The 18,024-nt window shown below is 35.0% G+C and overlaps 1 protein-coding gene across 1 annotated transcript in view; it reads left to right on the forward strand.

Annotated features, from left to right (window-relative positions):
- The first annotated feature begins 10,600 nt into the window (after window positions 1-10,600).
- The window catches only part of LOC140169181 (dynein axonemal assembly factor 8-like), a 50,141-nt gene continuing 42,717 nt past the window's right edge, over window positions 10,601-18,024 (forward strand). The window contains 1 exon segment of the mRNA XM_072192438.1: window positions 10,601-10,753. The gene's annotated coding sequence lies outside the window, so the exon portion shown is untranslated.

The following is an 18,024-nucleotide window of genomic DNA, read 5'->3' on the forward strand; positions in this document are numbered from 1 at the left end:
TATCTACAGCTTTGAGGAAACGCCGGTCTAATGCTTTTCTGTTATGATAAACATTAATTAACCACAGCTTGTATTAAAATTTCAGCGAAAATGAGCGGTGGAATAACCTAGTCGTAGGTTGAAAAGTTGCGTTCTTTGAGTCCTCGTGTCGTAAGCGCACGTTGCAAGTGTCACGATGCTTCACGAAATGGATCCCAGCCGGCGCTGTCTATTATACATGTTATATTGATTAATATAGCAATTCAAAACGTCTATTGTTATATATTTTATAAATGCAAAATACTCTATTGTGTAACAAAATATTGTAGTCGTCAAAGAAGGTAGTATCATCTCATTTAACTGAAGTACAAGCAGTTTTGAAAAGATTGTTGTTGAGTGAGATCCTTGAACATGTTGAACGAGAAATAAGATAGCAAAAGAATACCCTTTGCCCGAACAAGTTGCGATGGCTTGTGGACAGAGCGAAGGTGTGCAGTGCTGAAGGTTGTGAGTTCGATTCACGTGTTATTTTATCGATTATGTGGATTTTTTCAGTTCGTTTTTCTTTTCTTTTTTCCTTCCCTTTTGTCTTTAATAATATAGGCCTAATGAATGTCAGCTTGAAGGCCCACTTTTTTCCATGATTTATTTCAGTTCAGTTCAGTTCAGTTTTATTTTCATCTCAACACATGCCATACATATAAATAACATGATATAGAAAAAACATTTTGTAATAAATTAGTAACAATGCAAAGCCAAATAATTTACAATTGAGATACCAATATTAATATTACAAAATAATATTTTAATAATGTGGTATGAGAGATGTGGATGCCACAGAAACGCATGTTTAAGCCTAATCCTACATTCGAGTTCATATCTTTTTTACAAAAAATGCATTTAAGTTCAGTAGCTTTCAATATCCCTCATTTCAAATATATAGTTTTGGTTTCTCTTTTGTTCAGAAACAAAAATCAAGGGATTAAAAAGTAGAGCTGATCTGATCTGCAATCATAACACTATTATGCTGGGAGGACACAGTATAGGGTATATAACCAGAAGTATACAATAGCCTATTGTGCTAACATAATTATTATCATGATTGATATCGGAAATCTATCCCGCGGACGATAGTTGATGCTCTCTGTCGAAGGCAGGTGGCATATTACACTCACGAGTTCTAGGCCTAGAAATCATATACATGCGAGTATACTGAAGGATGGGGTGGGGTGGGGGAATTTGTTTGTTTGTATGAAACATAAACGATGCATGGAGATGATTTGATTATGAATTAGTTTATTATCCCCGGGAAGCACAACCCATACCTCTTTAAGAGGGGGCTCCCTCCTTATATAACCACCTCTTTCCTAAATTACCCCTTTCCCCTCCTCCTCCCCTACATTCGATATCTTCATCGCGAGCTCTACTCCCACTTCTCTTTCACTTCCAATGCTCTCTCTCATATGTTTCTCTCTCTACCGGCCCATATCCCCATTGCCCTCCACCCCCCCCCCACACACACACACACCCCAATCTCTTCTCCCTCTATCTTCTACTTTTTGCAGTAAAATTGCTTCAGTAAAAGTCATTAGGTTATTAGAGGTCATATAATGGCCTTCCATCGATTCTGGTACATGGGATTAAGGACATGAATCGATTTTGTTTATAGCACCTATACAATTACAGTAGTGGCCCCTTTTGTAATGTCGAATGCAAATATTTCGATGGTCTCAGTATATTTTCACAGTGAAATCAGCTTAGGCTATTTCGTAGTCTCAAGCCAATGCTTTCAAACTAAATCAATGCTTTCAAATGTAGACTGTTTTGTTCGACTTCTCTGCTCGTGAATATTGCACTGCGAAATTTAAACATTTCTTTTGTATACTTAGATCAGGTAACTCGAAAATCCTGTAATTTTATTCGTCACACCACTTATAAGAAACTGAAACCAAAACCGAAACTACCTGTCACAAATGTTTAGTTTTAAACAAAAGGTAGAAACAAAGAGTTCGATATCTTGTGATTCAAGTGGTTAGGCAGGAAAATAGGAAACCACGTGACCAAAACCAAAACCAAAACTAAAACTATATATTTGAAATGAGGCTATGAAATAATCAAATAAAGCATGTCAAACTTAAGTAATTTTTAAAAGTTCAAGAATATATATATAGGCCTATCAAATAAAGGAACGTCAACACAGATTTTCACGATTTTTTAATTGGACTAGACCCCTCCCCTATCGGCAACATATTTTATGAGCTTTTATGCATACATATTAAATCATGAGATGCACGAATTTCAAACCTAATATTTTGGCATATTTGTAATTTTTACACAATGTCCAACTTACACCTCGGATTACACCTAATTGGAATCAGCCAAGTTCGTTGTCCAGATAGAGCAACTAACTTATTAAGACTAGTCCCCCATAGAACACCACAGTTAAGCGGTCAAGATATTAAGTGTTTTCTTTTCATTTTTATCTCGCTACTTCTGCTTCAAATGTAACGTGAAAACCTTCCTGACAGTTATTTACTAATATTATAAATATTGTTATAATTTTTGGAATAACAAAACTTCAAATTTGCCCGAAATCGTATATTATGGCTTTAATAAAAATATGAAAACTAGGATTTAAAAATATGAGTTACAATCAAATCGAAAATCAAAGAGAGGTGCTTGCGGGGTTCGAACCAAGATCGAACTTCCAAATACATGTATTTACCACTAAGCCATACCAGAGATATGATTAATTCGGTGACAATAATAGCAATGTTATTCCCACTCAGTTGCTCACTCGTGTATTCTATTTCTAGAATGAATTAACACTGTCCAAATAATGTAACACAAACCTTTATGCTGACTTTTAAAATTGTTTGAACGTTGGGAGTATTATTTTCAAGATAAATAACCAACAATGGACAATTGACAATGAAAGTTTTCTTTGCAGGAAAAACATCGCCCGTACAATATATGGCGTGACAGTAGTCACGCACACAGATAAACATTTCAACATGTTCAATATGCGACTAGAAATATAGGCCTACCCCAACCTAAAGTGATGAAATTTTCAGGCAAGCTAACTTTAGTTATTCTATAACATGACACCCATTTTTGATTCCGGCGCTTTTTCTTGCTGGATGATATGAACATTTTGTGTTCGTGACATGCAATTTTCTCATTTTCCGAGCTACTTTGGACATGTTCAAGCTTCTTTTTCCCATTTAATTCAACTTTTACACGTTATTTGTTGCTTTACACAAATGGTTGATATCTTATCTGTGGTCAGGGTACATAAATGGAGCAATATACGACCCGTGTCTTCCATTTCTGGAGCTATTTTGATAAAAAGCGTTTGCCGGCTAAAATTTCAACATTGTGTTACGTAACCCGTGTTCACCAACCCGTATAAATTTTCTGTCGAACAAAAGAGGTCACAAAGTTGCTGTCGTACTGTAGAAAGGTCTGACGCATAACAAACTATACATTTTTGGAATCCTCATGACCATACGAGTATTTTGTATTTTGAAATATTACTTGGCATAGTTGGAGCCATGGAGCTATTATAAAGATGGAGATGAAATAGATTACGTAACGCATTGAAACCTTGTGCCGATTTGAAATCTGACAAGCTATTCATCGAAAGGTACCTTTTGTTTGGGACAAAGGGCTTCCGCCATTAAATCGGTAAGCTGGCCCGACAGTGTATTAACGCTTTACCTAGCAGGCTACTGTCAATAAGTGATGAAATGAAAGTCGCGTGAAAGCGCTTACTTTAACGAAAAGTACCTTTTGTTAGCATAACACACAAGAGTGTGATTGAGTAGCCGTAATCACAAAAGGCACACATTAGCCGCTGATGTATAGTTCGTTGTCACCCCACTGACATTAGGTGCTTCATTTAAATAAATTGAATGCGCTTGCTGATGATTACACATCAAAGCTGCCATGTCTGCATGTCTGTATATTGTATAATGGTAATAGCTACGTAGGCCTATACATTTTATTTTATTTTAAGAAGGACTGAGAATGTCATAAACAGTGGCGTACTGAAGGGGGCAGTTCTTCTGTGAGAGGTCTTGGTAGGGGATGAGGGTGGAGGAGGGGATATGAAGAATGAGAGGGGACTGGAGGAAGAGAGAAAGAGGAAGAAATAAAAGAGAAATAAATAAATAGACGTAAATGAATAGAAAGGTAAGGAAAATGATAGGAATGAGAGGGGACAAAACGTAAGAGGGGATGGAGAAGGGAAGGGAGATAAGAAGAGGGAGTGATACTTTATCAAGGAAAGAATAAGTACAGAGAAAGGAAAAGAAAGGAATGACAAATAAATGTAGGCCTTATAATAATTATTATAGAAACTAAACACAGCCCCCCCCCACACACACACATAGGCCTAACACTAACAGCACTATAGGCAGCCATTCGATGATGTCAATACCTGTATGCGTTACGTATTTAAAACGCCCAGTCAGATGTATTTTACACCTGCCAAGCACAAGTCACCCAATTTCGAAAATTGGACGTTGAATGTATACACTCTCATGAATATTGATTGGCAACATTTTCCAATATGTCAGCGCTCAAATCGGACACAATAGAACAATAGACCATTCAGTGCGTTGGTTGGAGCACTCTGAAAATTTGACCCCATGTGACCTTGATTGACCCCTCCCCGGAATGCCCGGAAGTTTCAGGAGGTCAAGTAGAACCATGTGCTTCTTTTGTCCAATATTTGCCATCAAGATTTCAAACGGAAACAGTTCAGCCCCAGAGCACGATCATGTCAGAAATTTATATTTTGTTCTGGGCATTGACGTAGCGTCATAGGGGCATGGGGGGCACGCGCCCGCACCCCCAATCGATTGCAAAATTTTAAAAATCCCATAGGAAAATTGCCAAAAATGGCTTGTGTCCCCAATCAGACCCGGTGCGCTCCCCCCCCTCCCAATCATGGTCGGTGCCCCCAATCAGATGACCCACGCTACGCCACTGGTTCTGGGACTGATTATTCGGACTACGATCAACGTATTATTCATGCTTGCTCAACTGAGGATAATTTGTAAACCAACAACCCGCATGGGACAATGGGTGGAAGCCGTTTCCAGTCCCTTCAACACAGTCCCTGGCATACGTATAGGCCCATAGTAAATTTGTCTGCTTTATCTGTTTTGTGCTGTTTAAGCAAATAGTTAAACATAATTTCCATAAAATGTAAGCTTTTACTGTCAGATATGTCCCCCTTTAATTTTTGAGCCGAACAAGTGAGGTAAAGCAAAGACAATTGGAATTTACTACTAGCGCCAATGAATGTTATACGATTGTAAAACGGTACGATCCCCTGGGTGTGTGTGTGTGGGGGGGGGTGGTGCGTATGTGTGTCCTGCACGCGTATTTTTTCTGCAACTATAACGGGACGCAATACGATACCGGTATGTTATAAGAATCAAATTTACAAGAAAGATGGCTCTTGTCAAATCCTACAATTCTGTCAGAGAAAATATGCATATTTGCATTAAATTTTTAATTAATTGACTTAATTGATTAATTAATAAATATGTTATTTAATGATTTACCATAATTCCAAACATGTCAAACAATATGTCAAATTAAAGCTAATGAAATGCTTTATATATTGGTCAGAGCACATTTTGCAGAATGCATTTAGTATTTTAGTTACATGATTCCAAACATTCTATTCCAATTGTTTGCTATACACGCATAGAAGCTGTACTTTTAAAATCCGCACCTAATCAATAATTTCACTCCATTGTCAAAGTACTGTGCTCTCTGTAGCATTATGGAGTGACCAGGTCCTAGAGTGTGATGGTTTTGTAGCAGATGACAGTGCTCATTCAAGCCTGTCAAGGTCAGTTAGTAGCCACTTGCTGAATGGATGGCCATTATCAGCTATCAAAGAGATGCCTTTTGCAGCTGCCAATCACAGTAGAGGTTTGATAACATTTTGTTAAAACCCAAATGTGATATAAGGACAAAGCTGTGCATGTTGGTACTTAATTGTTTGGATTCTTATGTTGAAATTCCCTTGTATTAGTATTTTTAAATTATATAGCTTTTAAATTTTGGGCATTTTTGCTCTGTTGCACTGTACCATTATGGAATTAGAGCAAATCAATTACCGACACAAGCAGGTATACAGTGTATTATTTTATTTTTATTTCGTATCTCAGGAGCATCTAGCTCACTTGGAAAGGCATCAGAATTTGGTACACGAGCGCTTCGAACTTTAAATCGGAAGGTGGTGAGTTCGAGCCTTATCACGGTCACATTAATTTTATAAACCAAGTATTATTCGAACTTTTCATATTTGTTTTTCTTTTATTGTTTCTTTTCTTTGACTTTTTTTTCTTGTTTTATTTAATTTTTTCTTTATTTTTCTTTTATTCATATTGCCAGGGTAAGGAGAGGAGGGTACTAATGGCCCATTCAGTGGTTTTTTCATCCGGACGATCGTAAAAATCATCAAAATTCAGATTTTGTACTAGACTGCGGAACTCAGTCTTCAATGATATAGTCAGTAATAATCTTTTGGTCATTATGACTATCATCATTTGACGACTGAGTTCTTATGATACATCATCCGAAGAGCAGTTTCAGACAATTGCTTGGGATTGTTGGGGCAGAGGTTATCTTTTGAATTCTTTCATGACCACTGAAGCAGAGTCAAACCTGTCAAGGACACTCGGCGTGTATTGAACTGACCATGTCACTCGCAACAAAAGAATTTCAAAGGTCATAAAACATCAATTTGGTATCTTCTGCTAGTGGTTCAGCCGAAAGCCGAGTAGGCCTATTTAAGACAAAAATAATGCATTTACGTGAATCTGTAATTTATATACTGACAGTATATATAAATTAGCTACATGTATTTGAATGGGGCATCAACTTCGTCGATACTGCCGTTTTCTTGGGTTTTTGCCAATTTTTTCATTAAAAAATTTATGAAAGTAACAATTTGATTTTTTTTCCCACTTTCGCTGGGATCACTGAATGGGGCTTTGCAACGCGATATATTCAAAACTTGTATTCACCTACTGTTATAGCATTAATCCGATTATTACACAACTTCGCCAGCGTATTCAAGACATCCAATGCAAATAATCACCTAGATTATGACGTATCATAGAGCATGTTTATAGTGAGACAATCTTTCCGTTATTTAGCTAAACTACCGCGTAGTCTAGATTTGCAATGGTTAGTAAAACATAAACAAATATAGACTGCGTGGCAGTCCAGCTAAATACCGCATAATCTGGCTCACTATAAACACGCTCATACTGTAAATATGGCGGAGTACTCAAATTCATTCAACAAAACCATGATTACAAGCTATTGCAATCTACCGCGACAGCTCGTCTCACACACATAACAAATGCACTATACGATCAAATAGGTTGACGACAACGTTTGATTGAATGCACTGCATTGCGCCATGATTACGGTGAAGGACACCGGTTCAAATCCTTTGTATGGAGCCAATCAATAATTTCACGCACATCCTCTATTATTGCCCAATTATTGCCCGGGATGATTGCACACTGTAAAAGAGCTATTGTTATAATGTTTGATGAAATCGTGTTTAACTATTTGCTTAAGAACGGCACAATGCAGACAAAGCAGACAGATTTACTACATGTGGTACATGTATATACATATAGGGAATGTGTGCGAGTATATACCTAATTATAATAGGGGCGTATCCAAAAATGAATTCACGCCCCTTTCAAATGTCGAGCCAAAGTGCAGGCCCTATGCCTTAGATTGGAGCTCTACTAGAAGTAAAAATATAGATAGTGAACGAATTTAGTATTTCTATATCTATGTGAGAATGATACAATAGAGGCCCTGCATGAAATTATTGATTGGCTCCAAACAAAGGTTTTCAACCGGTGTCCTTCACCGTAGTTATGGCGGAGTGCAGTCCATTCAATCAAATGTTGTCATCAACCTATTTGATCGTAGTGCAGGATTATGTGTGTGAGACGAACTGTCACGGTAGATTGCAATCATGCTTTTGTTGAATGCATTTGAGTAGTCCGCCATATTTACGGGATGATACGTCGCATGCAAGGCCTCTATATGACATGATGAACATAGTCATTGATGCATCAGTTTTAAAATAGACTAGGCGGTTACCCATATTTGGCGGTTCTCGGCTGGGCGCGATTACCAGGCTGATGGTGACATGCCCATATGACAATTTTTACTAATTTGACCTCAGATGACCCCAGGGTGACATTGGATGACCCCAAAATGACCTAAACTTATAACTCTAAATGTTGACTGTACCTACCAAGTTTCATGCCCATATATGAGCTTTTACTAATTTGACCTCAGATGACCCGTGGTGACCTTGGATGACCCCAAAATGACCTTCAAAAAATGCTGCTTTAAATGTTGACTGTAGCTACCAAGTTTCATGCCCATACGACACTTTTTAGTAATTTGACCTTAGATGACCCCTGGGAGGGGACCCCGTGGTCGGATGACTTAACGAACATAGACATCTTCTTGCCAGGACAGAACTACACCCACCCACCGAGTTTGAGCCCTGTAGGACCTAGTTTCATGCCCATATGACAGTTTTTAGTCATTTGACCTCAAATGACCCCTGGGAGGGAGCCCCTGGGTCGGACGACTTAACGAACATAAACATCTTCTTGCCAGGACAGAACTACTCCCACCCACCGAGTTTGAGTCCCGTACGACGGGATTTTGCATTTATATTAAACAGGACAAAAGACAAATAACTTGAGTAAAAAAAGATAAAAAGAATAAAAAACAGCATACACAACACAAATACAAAAGCATCTCTAACATTATAATATATGACTAGTAAAATATTATGCATATTTTAAAATTCGTTTTATACTTTGTTTGTCCGTGGGCACACGAGAAAGACAATAATATGTTATATTTTATATGTAATTACTAATTTTCTTTGTTGTTACATTATTTTCTTACACAAAACATTCCCATTTCATACGAAGTGGTCCTTTAATAATGTGTGATTTGCATAAAAAATAGCTTCCTATTTAAATGAGTAGTCACTGATAGCTCTTATATATTAGCTCGTGCTGATCGCATTATCCCCTTTTAATTTCGAGCCAAAAAAATGAGGTAAAACGAAGAAAATTGCTATTTCATTCCAGCGCCTACAATCTGTGTATTAGCTCGCCGATCATATTATTATCGGGCGGGAGCTAAAGGAAAATAATAAAAGACCAACTTGGACCCAAACCATACCGATCAGATAGGGCCTACCGCGAGTCAGACTCAGTCAGATGCCAACAACAACCCACCAGGAACCACGGAAATCCATTCAAAAGTGGCAATATAATAATAAGAAGTTAAAAGAACACATGCAGTAAAACATAAAATCAGACCAAATAAAAGAGCCGAATAAAAGTAAAACAAAATTGTGCGGACTAAAAATATTTTTTTTAGTATAAATAAGTAGAACCACATAACAAAACAATAAACATAACACATAACAAAAAGTACAAAAACAAACATAAAAATAGAACAAAAAGGCCTAAATCTAAAAGAAAGCAAGACCAAAGAAAAGCATACGCAAAAAAAAATTAAAGAAAAACATAAAAATGGAAAAACAAAAATAGTACAAAAAAAAAGCCCAACCCCAAACATGTCAGAAAACAATACCAAATAAACAAAATCAAAAGGAAACAGTACAAAATACAGACAGACATAACATTAATTGATATACAGACAAAATAAAACAAACAAAAACGCATAAAATACAAAAAACAATACGATCGTATCAAATTAGTATATAGTAGGCTACAAAACATTACAAAATAAAGAAGAGGATAACCAAACCAAAACAAGCCAAAATATAACTAGAAACGTAACAAAAACAAGCAAAAAGCCATCCCAAACAAAGAAATTATTCACCAAACAAAGAAAAGCATAAACAACAATACACAATGTACGCTAATTAAATGAAAAAACTAAATTGAAAATATATAACCAAAAACCCACTCAGACAAAGCTCTAATAAATCCAAACGAAGAAAAACAAATAAACATTAAACAACATAACAAATTATAGCAAGAACCAAGAACAACAACAAAGCCAAACACTAAAAAAACATTACGAAATATAAAAGAAGAATATTACAAATTACCCAATAAAGAAAACATGCAAAAGTCCAAAAGACTATTTAAAAAACGGTACCGTAGGAAACGTAGGCCTATTAAATTTTGATACACTATACTTTCCTTATTTCGGAAACGCAATACTGAGCTACTATTCTAATTGCCGCTATAGCTAAATTAGGTGAGGGGAAATACTTCTCAACTTCAAATCACCACAGACTCAAGACTACAACAGGACGTGGTCACTATATTCTCGTCCATTCAATGGGGGCGATTTAATGAATACATCATTGATCAGTACGATCTGAATACACACACATCCTGTGCGCATCGATCACATCCACAATGCCATTGCGTTGCATTGCCGCAATAGCTAATTAGGGGGCGAGATGGCACGTAGGCGAAATGGCGTGTAGGCGAAGTGCATTGTGGGCGAAGTGTCCTGTATTCGCTTTCATCAATCAACAAAGTTTTGCTGACCTTAGTTGACCCTTCCCATCAAACATTGCGGTGTTATTGCATCCGGGGAATTGGAATGGCGACAGGGTCGAAAAATTCGGAAGGCATTCGCCAGTCCTAATTTCACCAAATTTACAGAATGTAGACGTTTTCACACTTTCAATATTGTGAAAGTAGTAAGTGCATTAGCTTTTTATTATAATCCACGTTTTGCTGATTTGTTTTCCTATGAGTAACTTCAGATATCTGCGAAAGTACAAAGCGTAGCCAAGCATGCAAGGACGCTACGGCTACCTACATTGTACGCTACAATGTGCAATGTCGGCGATCTTTTTTAGACCAGAGACCGCCCTCGCTATAGGGACTAAATTATTACTTTTGCATCAAGGTTTACTTTTGCATCAAGGTTAAACAGTTGCCAAACACTGACTTTGAAGTCAAGGTTTAATGAATTGGAAGGAGGGCAATGCTTCGATAAATCATGAAATGAGGAAATTATGTAAAAAAAAAGGCAATCTTTTCTTTTTTTTTAGACCACCCGAGCTATATATAATAGAGTTGGGCGACTAAGTCGCCAATAGTCGTTAGTCGCGACTATTACTGATAGTCGCGACTACGACTATTGAAAACCAAAAGTCGACTAATGCAAGTATATTTTTGTGTTAAAAAATTACTTTAAAAGTGCCAGTTATAGTACAGGGATAACCATCAAAATTTCATGTTGTCCCTATTGCTACAAAAGATTGTTTTCTGGATAGAACTCATCAACAGAAGTATTTTGGTGGTTAAATGGTCAAAATCGGTCAAAAACTTTTCGAATTATGAATTTTTAAAGTTTCCCATTCTGACCGGTCATTGGAACGAAATAAAATGACATGGTCCAAAAATAGCAATTGGGAGCAAAATTGGCATAAACATATATTTACCTTTATATATTTCTTTATTTTAACATATATGGTCATGTTTTTTATACTGGGACCCTAAAAAAGGTGGTGCTGTCACATTTTGCTAAATCATTTTGTCTACTTATTCCTATATTTTTGCCAAAATTCATCATGAACAAATGGTTTTGGTCTTATTTTGAAGATAAATTATTAATCTAATGAATTAATAACAAATACAATTAAACAAATGTATTAATTAATTACAACAGCTTAATTAGGTTAATTAGTCAGGGGTGGTGCCGGAAGTGGAGGAGCCGGAAGCGGAGGAGCTCTGTGTAATTCCAATGGGAAGTTGATGTTCATTAATAAAATGTATGCACTTTGTTGCCTAGTATAAGTTAAAATGCATTTGCATAATGTTAATCTTATTTTTTAACTTTCTATAACAATAATTGCCTTGTTAATCTTAATAAACTTAGTAATTAAGGATTTAACAAGCTTTTAATTAATGCAGTGGAATGTGGGTCATGCAATACAATGGGCTTTAATTTTGCATGCATGCATATGAAATAAATTTCAATATTGTTTTATCTTTGAAATATAAAATAAATCTTCTCACAGGAGATTATTAGTCAAAGGATTTAATCTGATGATATATTGATCTCTGGTTTATTGTTAAATAGTTTATTGATACATGTATTGTGCATAATGTATGTGCCTACATGTACATGTACCTTTGTTACTAATTATTCACTGTATTGATTTTTGGAACACCCTATTAGGAATTGGATATTTAAATTTGATATTATAGCAATTCTGTAAACTATTTTGAATATATTTTCCAAATTTAATGGCACTTTGGGAAATTTTACATAAATTAAAACATTTAATTTACAACTTTTTTCACACCCGGTATAACACAATGGGTTTAACAAATATAGTGCAAACTATATATTTAATGAAAGAAATAACGGTGTACATTCCAAATATCAAGTTCATTTTCCAATTTAATATACTATGTAGAAATATTGGAGTGGTAAAGAAAGTAAATTTTTTCGGTATTTTTCAATGGAATCACCCTGTATATTTTTTGGTACACCCTGTATATCCACTCAAACTTTACAGATTTGCAATCATGACAATATATGCTTTCTAAAAATGTATACTTTTACTAGTTTGGGTGAACACTTTTTGAAATATAATCAGAAATACAAAATAGGAGTTGATTTTTGACAAATTGCAAGATGTGACACAATTGGGTCCCACCTCAAAAAACATGACCATATGCAAACATGAAACAAGCATATTGTGAAAGTATCAAAGGGGTTTCTTATGAAATGGCACTTTACTAGTCAATGGCATAAAGTATTTTTTCAAACCGAGGCATTGAAATCATGCATTTAGAGAACATTTGCCAAAAATCATCCAAGATGGCTGATATGGCACAAAATCAAAATTGCACTTATAATCAAATGAAGTAATTCTTGGCCAAACTGGAACACTGTGAACGCTAGTGGCTCCGCGATAAACACACGCGAATATAGCGCGGTACAGAAGAAAGTATACACGCGCCTTACACTGCGTACACGCTAAGTACACTACATGGACGCAACGCGCATGTTCCAGTTTGGCCAAGAATTTCCTAATTTAATTATAGTCTAGGTGAACTTTTTGTTCACAACCAAAAATTTCAATGTTATTGGGTTTAATATGACCAATTAGTAGGTGTATGGCCCATTTCACGGTTAGGCGCCACTTTTGGTGAAAAAAACTTGAAATTTTCAAAATGGATTAAATTTCATTTAATTGGGGTTTTCTTTTCCACATAAGACCAGATTTTCATAAAAATATCATTTGCCAGCTTAAATCTCTCTACTTCTTGAAGAAAATTATAATTTATTATCTCATGTTATGTAATTTTTTAACAAATTTGATAAATATTGAGTAGTGAATATTTATACTTTTACTGTCCAATACATATATAATAGATATTTAAAATAAACAAGTATGTCATAGGCTCTCTTCTGACCAAATTTGGGCAAATTTTGTTGTGTAATGACAAATTTATGGCCACTTACGTGTAATTTTTGTGGTAAAAAGGGAAATTGACATGAAAAGGTTTACTCAACAATTTTAATAATCAATGAATGACTCTGATATTTCACAGCTTTGATGGTCATAATATGGGTAATGTTCACAAATAATATCAGCCAGTTTGAAAGCACAGGTCAAATTCAAGATTCTTATGTTTGTGCAATTTTGGATGTGACTGATGTCAATGTGAACGGAAACCACACTCAGTAAATTAAATGGGATATATTGAAACATATAAACCTGTGTTAGTGTTCATTTTAAAACATTGTTTACAATTTATAGAGGTGGATGTGACATTTTAATTGTGAACAGAATATTTCATTATTATAAACAGTTTGCTTGTCAAAATATAAGCTTTAAAGCACTTCTAACACATATATTTTGATAGATTCTATTGAATTGAGCAATGCTAAAATGTTTTTCCTGACCCTTTATATTTTTGCCAAGCAAAATGTTTATAATACTGAAATATTCCGTTCACAATTGAAAATGTCACATCCGCTTCTGTAAATTGTATACAAAACTGTCCCCTAAAAGACAACAACAAAGCCATGAAATAATCATATGTGACATGTATGAAATAATAAACCTATTTTAGAAACCACACACTGTAAAGTAGAGTATGTTTTAGAAAATAATGATTCAAAGAGTTTTCACACACTCAGTAAATTAAATGGGATATATTGAAACATATTAACCTGTGTTAGTGTTCATTTTAAAACATTGTTTACAATTTATAGAGGTGGATGTGACATTTTAATTGTGAACAGAATATTTCATTATTATAAACAGTTTGCTTGTCAAAATATAAGCTTTAAAGCACTTCTAACACATATATTTTGATAGATTCTATTGAATTGAGCAATGCTAAAATGTTTTTCCTGACCCTTTATATTTTTGCCAAGCAAAATGTTTATAATACTGAAATATTCCGTTCACAATTGAAAATGTCACATCCGCTTCTGTAAATTGTATACAAAACTGTCCCCTAAAAGACAACAACAAAGCCATGAAATAATCATATGTGACATGTATGAAATAATAAACCTATTTAGAAAGTCAAATATCATGTTGTTTAAGTATTTTGGCCTAAAAACTACTAATTTTGAGGATGTGACATGTGAATGGAAATTGAAGCTTTTTGAATCTCCTGTCACAATTAAAGAAGGCATGCTGAATTAAAAACTTATTGTGCCTTTTGATCCCCCACAAACTTGTAATGAAATAACTTCAAACTGGCATCCTAGTCCCATACCTGTCTTAGTTCTTTGAAGAAACTATTTTGGATGTGACAGGTACCATATGTGACACATGTGAACGGAAACTTTGAAATGACATCTGCAAGCTAAGTTGATGAAGGAGTTTTCATTAAATGGTGTCATTAGATTAAGGCTGGCATTTTCGGTCGGGTAAACGGGTACCCGCCCGAGATTACATTACCAGGTAGGAAATACCCTCCCGGGTACCTGAAATTGCAAAAAAAAAAAAAAAAAAAAAAAAATTTTTTTTTTTTTTTTTTTTAAGTTTTTATTTTTTCGGTTTTGTAGTGTCTCTGGACCTAGACCTAAATGCTAGGATCATTCATGGTTGACCTAAAAAAAAAATTAAAAAAAATTCAAGATAATTTGTTATTTTTAATATGTAAATTGATAATTTGTATTCATGTCATAGTCTATTAATGATTTCAAAATGCATTCAAATTCAATACATTTTGAAATCATTAATAGACTATGACATGAATACAAATTATCAATTTTCATATAAAAATAACAAAATATCTTGAAATTTTTTTTTTTTTAATTTTTTTTTAGGTCAACCATGAATGATCCTGGCATTTAGGTCTAGGTCCAGAGACACTACAAAAAACCGAAAAAATAAAATGTTAGATCATTCATGGTTGACCTAAAAAAAAAAAAAAAAAATTCAAGATAATTTGTTATTTTGTAAATTGATAATTTGTATTCATGTCATAGTCTATTAATGATTTCAAAATGCATTCAAATTCAATACATTTTGAAATCATTAATAGACTATGACATGAATACAAATTATCAATTTTCATATAAAAATAACAAAATATCTTGAAATTTATTTTTTTTAATTTTTTTTTAGGTCAACCATGAATGATCCTGGCATTTAGGTCTAGGTCCAGAGACACTACAAAACCGAAAAATAAAAACTTAAAAAAAAAAAAAAATTTTTTTTTTTTTTTTTTACAATTCGGTACCGTTTACCCGCCCGAAAATTGCGGCGGGTACCCGGGTACAAAATTACCCGAAAATGCCAGGCCTACATTAGATAGCTCATAGCAGGAGATTTTTAAAAATCAAGGAGAACAAATTCTGCCACTTATTTGTTAATAAATTATACTATTTGGAAAATTAATCGGATGTGACAAAATTGTGAACGGAATTTGTTGGCAAAAATTCAAAATATCGCTGTATCTACGTATTAAGAGCAACAAGTGTAATTTGTTCAACAAATAGTAACAAGACTCTGAACTTTACTAAAACACACTAGTTTGCCATTCATGTAAAGTATTAGTTGATCTATTCCACATTGAATAAGGTACATAGATGTGAACGGAAAATGTCACATCCAATTCAGAAATTTAAATGGTTCTCATGCTAGTTTAACTGACAACTACTACTTTGTTCATGTATGGCTGTATAGTGCAACTTGTTCATTACATAAAAAACAACAAAAGCAGCTGGTAGGCTCAACATAGTTAAAAGTGGCAGCATTGGAAAATAAATGTCTGTTTTAGGTTGCTAGTAAAATGTGGTTTTGACCACTTCTGACCCCTAAGCGCCCTGAAAGATAAAAGCAGAAAGGCCGATTAAGCTAGTGGAGGTAGGCTATACAGAGACAATGAAAAATCACCAACAGTCAATTCTGTAACCCCATTATTTTTTACACACCAGGCCAGATACGTTGAAAATCAAAAAGTGGCGCCTAACCGTGAAATGGGCCGTATGCAAACAAAATCTTAAAGTGTCATTGAAGGTCATTGACTCATTCACAACAATAGAGGTATGCACTTCACTCATCATGCTCATGTGTGACCTCTAACAAAAGGTGCTGGTTCCCGTAGTATTCTTCATTCAAACCAATTCAATGCATGACCTCGAGTCACCTGCATGACTTTCATGGGCTATTTTGAAACAGTTATGGTTACACATTCAGGTATTTCTTTTGAAAGTTCTAAACAAGGTATAGCCAGCAGCAAGTTGTAGATGGTATAGGCCTAAATATAAGAAAACGTTTAGGGTTGAAATCAGGTGAAAAATACATCGAATGAGCACGAAACTTCACATTTATGTTCAGAAAGGTGTCTTCTTAGCATGATTCGAAAGGAGTATGGAAATTCCAAAGGGAAGCTGGTGATTTAATTTGTAACTCGAGATCTACTTGATCATATTTTTTTCCTTTTTACAGAGGGTATGATAGAGGTATTACTGTCAACTCTGCCAAATTACAGCTCAGTAGGCCACATTTTTCACCTGATATTATTAATCTGAATATTTTGTGCCATTCTTGAGCAGTGCTGAACTCAGCCACTGGCAATTAAACGCACTGTGGCGATGGACCAATTTTGACTCGCACTTATAGGAAAATGAAATAAGTTGTGTTGCTGTAATTTGCAAGATAGTTACAAAATATAATTGGCATTCACTTTCCCAATTTTTACAGAAAATATTGATAAATAAAAGAATGAGATCAATTTAGAAATGTCTGTGCAAGCAGTGCACAGTTGAGCTCCTTGCATGTCTATGGGAGCGTTCTAATCAAGTTGATGGTTCATTGGTCATCCCTAGTTATAGTCAGGCTCATATCACACACTATAGGTGGCGCTATTCGTCCATATAGGGAAGTGGAATGTGCCTGTACAGTCCAAAAATGGCTTTACTGTGGGGCTCAATGGAAAAAATTACTAAAAATTAATTTTGACAACCAAAACCTAAGTGATGTTGACTTAATATGTTGGTACTGGCATGATACTGGATTCATAAACTATCACATAGTGCAATCCATGTTCCACCAAGTTGACACTCGATTTAGCTCAAAAGCAATTTATGTGTAAATCAAGACCATCCAAAACAGCTTTCTTACAGTAAAGAATAGGAGGTCATCTGGGGTCACATACAGTAGTGTACATTGTACATGTGCCTGCTGTCACAATTTCACACACACAATTTTGGTCAATTTGGTGACACTATTTTTGTCTGTAACTTCAAAAGTATATGCACTAGAAACATGATTGACCCCTTATTGTTTAGGTAATTTGATTCTCTTTCAAATGAAAGAACTTTCAGCTAAAAATATTGAACTTCAAAATTTTATGAACATACCTACCAGTTATTCGCACCAAAACCAACCAAATACTAACATATAAACTGCGAAAAATGTGAAAAAATGTTAGTCATTGTCTTACCAATAGTAACACTAACCAACAAGTAATCATAATG

The sequence above is a fragment of the Amphiura filiformis genome, chromosome 14 (assembly GCF_039555335.1).
Source record: "Amphiura filiformis chromosome 14, Afil_fr2py, whole genome shotgun sequence".
Classification (NCBI taxonomy): Eukaryota; Metazoa; Echinodermata; class Ophiuroidea; order Amphilepidida; family Amphiuridae; genus Amphiura; species Amphiura filiformis.